Genomic DNA, 5,844 nt, shown 5'->3' on the forward strand with positions numbered 1-5,844 from the left:
TCAGACCATCAACTGCAAAAGCAATCTCAAATCTGAAGTACAGGTGCCTTATTGGACTAAAACTGGCTGTGCTGGGCTGAGTCTCAGCATCCTGGAGTGTGAATGGATCTGAGAGGTTAAATCAAATCAGGAGCAAAAACTGGTGAGAGGTGTGTTTTGAGGACACTCCCTGTTTACCTACCTTGGTACAGGATTGCTATTTAATGATGTGGAGTGTAGGACTAAAGAATACATCAGTGAATGTCTGAATGGGTTTAAACTCATTGACTGCAATTTTTAATTTTTAAAACTACTGCCCCCTGATAATCCTTATTAATGGACCTTGGCCAGGATGCCAAAGGGGGCGTTGAGTTGGAGGAGGGCACAATGACCTGGAAGTTCCATAGCCTTTGGTTTATCTGCACTCAGTATTTGTGCTTCTTGAGGCTGATGGAAAGCAAAGGGATGTTGCTGAGCAGTGCAACATTTGTAGAGCCCACAGCACTTTGAGATCGTACTTTTAGATCCTTACCTCCACAGTATCTCATTCTTGCACATTTTCTTCATGTAATCTAAAATAAAATCTCTTAGGCCTATTTTCTGTGTCAGTTACTGCTGGGTGAGGGCAGCCTGTTTTATCTTCTCCATTTTTGTGACCATACCACCAAACTGTTTATTTCCATTTCAGCTCCATCAACTGCATAGACTCTGCCCTATTCTTTTGCATTATTTCCTATTCAGATGATTACTCGTCTTGCATCTTTTCCTAACAGCCTCTGTTCACACACATTATAATGTGAAAGCATCATCATTTTCTTACTTCTCCCTTCCTGCAAAGGAATTGTCACTGCAATCCCACTCTTCTCTTTCACATCCCTTTCTTAAAAAGGACTTCCTAGGGAGTTAGGGCAATGTTAGCTTATTGGGTTTGTCCTTTTTTGTTTGCTTCTACACAAATGGGATTCTTGGCTTTTGGGAATAAGGCCCATTTTTGCTTTATTCTCAATTTTACAGTACAGTGTGGGGGTGGGATCTGAGTATTACCATAGCATAAAAATGACAGTGTAGCCCAGTAAGTTTCTGCAGAAAGAAATGCTTGTGTCACCTCCTTGCTAGGTAGCTGGGTCATCTGCTGGACTAGTAACAGGGAGAGTTGATGGTAACTTTAATTTTCCTTTAGGAAAGTACAACCACTGGGGGAATACTACTGATATGCAATAAAACTTTGTAAAAAATTATGATTTTATTTTTTTTTCAAACTCCAGACTGCTCCATGCTGGTTTTTGTTGTTTGGGGTTTTTTTTATTTCTAAGCAAGTCTTGCTATTCTTATATGCCTTTATTCTTGTATACCTTCTTATGTACCTTTAAGTCTTTATTTATACCATTTACTTGTTATTGTCTATTTTGCACATCTCTTTATTTTATTGTCTGATATATCTTCCAGAGTGCAATGCTGCAATGTTTGCAATGGTTTAAACTTCAGGGGAAAAAATGTTCTTGGAGTCCTTCTATCTTTCCACTTGATGCCTGTTTTTTTAAATGGCTGTGCAGTAGCAGACTGTTCTGCTGGCGTGAAAGGTTTGATAGTGATTCAGAAACAGTAACAGACTGAAATAGCCCAAAGTGAGAACAGAGTTTTAAGGTCACTGTAAAGCTCCAAAGCTAGGGCACAAAGTGAAATGAGGGATTTCAAATTTGATAACTCCTCTGAAAGCATTGCAAAAAAAAAAAAAAAAAAGGAGGTGGTTTGGTGGTTTCATGTATCTAATTAAACTGCAGTGTTGGTAGGTAGAAGGCATGTTTTCCATAGCCCAGTGAGCAGGACTCTGCACTGCAAGCACGATCTGTAGAGAGTTGTTTGAGACACAGGGCATCCAATATGACCTGATCCTTTTATTGTTTTATTGTGCTAAGGCATCAGAGAAGAGATCTGAAAGGGACAGTGCACACTTCAGGGCCACCTGGGGCCCCTGGTGCACTCCAACCCTCTGGCATCTGTGTGACCTGGAAAGGAGCTGCAGGACCACGAGAGCAGCACACTGCATCACAGGAGAGCAGAGCAAGCTGCTGGGAAATGGTGATAACCTGGGAATTGCCTTCCAGTAAATCCTCACTTGGCTGCGAGTAGGAGGACTAACTTCATTTCAAAGTAGGGTTACTGACAGCTGCTTTTATATAGGAGGAGAACATCTTTTTTTGCAAAGAACACCCTTTCAAGTAATTTTCACTTCACTTTTTGAGTATAGAGCACCAAGGCAGGAGAATGTGGTGGTAGTTAAACACAAGTAATCAGAAGTAGGTTTATATTAAATTTAGAATTGGACATGCTATATATATTAGACAGGAGTGTCTAAGCACGTGCTGTTATCTAATTTACCTTAGGAGAAGCTGAAGGAATATTCCTAAAGAATTCCTAATACTGTGTTTCTATTTGCAAGGATGCTCCCATGGTCCATTCTTGGTAAAATGGCCTGAACGGCACCAGCTGTTGAGACAGGAATGCAAGTTCGAGCATCCAAACCTGTCTGAGAGTGCCTGTGGCACAGCTGATCCTGTTAAAGGGGATGGTGAACTGTTAGGGAGTTATCAAGTGAGTTCTGAAATAAGGGAAGGGCCAATTTGGAAATAAATGTATGGGACAAATTGTAACAGGAGGGAAAACAGTGGGAATGGAGCAAGTGGTCGAAACCAGAGGAGGTGGGTTTGACACCATTTGTTATACGTTCAGCCCCTGCCATCACAAACTCCGTGGGGACATGCCAGCAGCCTTTGTCCCGCTCGGACAGTGCCCGGGCAGCTGGGACAGGTCGGGACTGGCAGCTGGGGCGCGGTGCCTCCTCCCTGCTGTGTGCATCAGCAGGTGGTGAGGAGCAGCCAAGCGCACGGTAAGCACCCACAGCTCCTGCAGGGGTACCTGGAGAGGGAAACTCTGTGTATAGCTGTGGGTGGGTGGGTGCACAGCTTTGTGTGCATGATTAGAACTTGGGGGATTAGTGGAGAAAGCTTCTTTATTTGTTAGCTGTTTATTGACATTCTGTTTAACAGTGTATTGCCTATACTGAACCTGAAAGTATATTTCACTGATTGCCAGTTAATTGTGTTCTATTAATAAATCAATAAACCAGTTTGATTATGATTTGCTTTAAATGAAATAAAGTGAGCAGTTTTTCCCTGTCACACCCTTAGGTTGTGATTGTAGCAGTTATTTGATGTGTTAATATAATTATGAGTCACAGAAGTCGTGTGCTAGTGGGAGGAGAGACAAATGTTGAGGTTGCAAAGACAATCTCACTATTAATACAGTGGGATAGGACATTTTCATGGCAATTGTTGGGCAGAGCAGTGGCTGATGCTTCTGTGTGCTCTAATGAGGTCATTAAACTCAAGTGTGACAGCAAGCATGCTGTTAGAACATGCTGAAATTATACTGGCCAGAGATGCTATTTCAGCTGTGGCTAATTAAGCTTCTATTACCAGTTATCATTAGTCCCCTACGGAATACATTGACTTCCTGACATCTGTGTTCCTAACACAAAATGGCTTCCAAACACTGGTCTCAAAATTATTCTGGTTTGGACAAACACTCTGAACTTTGAGCCTCCGTGTTGAGTAAGGAACTAATAAAAACCTGAGTACCTTATTCTGACCTCACACTGACTCTGCTTTGTGGAGGAGTTTTGGGCAAGATAACTTCCAACCTGTACTTTCCTATGATCTCACACCTTGACATGCAGTACAGAGAGTATGTGGTGACATTGTGGCTGTCTGGCTGTGTCCACAGCAGTATTTTGAGTGCAGTCACACCAGTTCTCAAAGCAGCAGCTCTGCTTCCTTAGATGAAATCCAGCTGCTCTTGGTTGCATAACTACTTTGATGTTGCTGCTTTTCTCATGAGTAGGAGGTAAACTCTAAAAATGAGGGTTTTTTCTCCTTGCCTTAGAGGTCCTGAGGCATGATTTGTCTGTGTGCTATGTTTTGGTTGAGACTGGAGGTGGCTGAACAAAGTGAGACCAAATTAAAGACAATAGATCTTGAAGTTGATAGCCCATGAAAGAGGTGAGGAAGGAAAGAAAGTTTACGCTCCTAATTCTATTTCTATTTGCCTAGGGTGAGTTTAATAAATGACCTAAGAAGGTCACAAACCCAGGACTGGGAAGGACTGAGTCTTTGTGGTCCTTACTTTGTGATTGAAGATGGGTTTTTTTTTGTATAGGCCTATGTTATGTGTATACAAATACTGCTTCAAAGCTTTACCAACTGAGTCTTCTAATTTTCAGTTTAAATCTGTTCATAGACATTTTATATCTGGTTTTGTGTGCTTATCTTTTAGCTTAAATAGTTTTAGCGATGCCTGTACTTATAGAGAGCAGTTCAGAAATTTGTGATACCACTTCCAGTTCTGGTTCAGCTGTACCTGAAAGTATCTTTGACTGTATTTCAAGCCCATAATTATTTGACAAGTGGTTCAATAACCCAAAAGCAGTTTGATAAAACCTGAACCAATTTGAGCTTCATGGCATCAGACTATTTAATACTTAAAACTGGAGAAATTGCAACTTCAACAGGTGCATGAAATATCCATTTACTGATAAGGTGTGCACCAGTAACTGCAAACTGGATGCAGATCGATCATCACAGGGTCATGGAGCATGGTGAGAGTTCATTCTCCACAGGAGTCATTTGTCAAGGGGAAGGGAAAGGAGGAGACATTTTGTTCTCTGAAGTCATTTCTGGAGAAGAAACAGTTGAATGCCAGTTTTACTAAGACCATTTCTTAGAACTGGTGACTGAAAACACAGCCCAAAATTAAAAAATAAATATTCCACCTGCATTTTAAGAAGAGAAATGTTTTAACTGCTGTAAATGCTGTAGAATTCAGGTTTGATTTGAGATCTGATCTGTAGACACTCGTTTTTATCCTATAGCAGCACACTAACTAAGCTAGTGATTTTTAAGGATATGTTATGTGGGTTTTTAGGAACATGCACAAGATGGATCTGTGTGTACTCCATCCAGTCAGACATCACCATTGTGGGGCATCTGGCCTGTGGCTGTTTTATGTTCATCTCCTGTGAGCACTTTGTACTATTACTTTTTTTTCCTCCCTAATTCTCAGTCTCAAACAATTCTCTTCATATGATCTACATTTCCACTGGAGAGCACTTGTAAAGCCAAGACATTTCATGAAATTGTTGCTAAGACCATTGCTTACATAAACCCATGGGAAGTTCCTTTGTTAGGCATATATATATGTGTGTACATATATACATATATATATGTTCCTTTCTGCATAGTTTTATATTTTATTTTGGAAGGTTCGTTATCTGTGTTACAATCCATTCAAATCTTCTCCTTTTTATCATTTCTCATGTGATGCTGAAGTGCTTCAACATCACCTGGGTTTATTTAATGAGAATATGACCAAATGCATTTCCTTTGCTGTGGGTAGTTGGTGATCTTCTATAAGAACCAGTGAGTGGCCCCTTAGTCGCTCTGTACTTTTGCCTTTTTATTTTGATTGTTTGCAACCTATATTTGGAATTGTATATGTAGAGAAGTTCATTTTTACACACAATTCACACGAATTTGTTTTCTAACTAAGCATATAACACACAAGGAATTGCAAAATAATTTATTTGTACAACTTTTAGATATAAAAAGACATAACCTTATATGATCATGAAAGGGATAAATGTGGGAAAAAAAAAAAGTGCAATGTAAAAATAAGCAGACCACAGGGAAAGGAGTGTGTCGACCTAAATTGCCAGGCATTTGTTTATTCATTTAGCAAGGTTCAGAGAGGGGGGTAAAAAAAAAAAAGAAACACTTGTGTGTTGCAAGAGGTTTAGGGGAAGTGACTGCT

This window comes from Agelaius phoeniceus, chromosome 8 (genome assembly GCF_051311805.1).
Source record: "Agelaius phoeniceus isolate bAgePho1 chromosome 8, bAgePho1.hap1, whole genome shotgun sequence".
NCBI classification, from domain to species: domain Eukaryota; kingdom Metazoa; phylum Chordata; class Aves; order Passeriformes; family Icteridae; genus Agelaius; species Agelaius phoeniceus.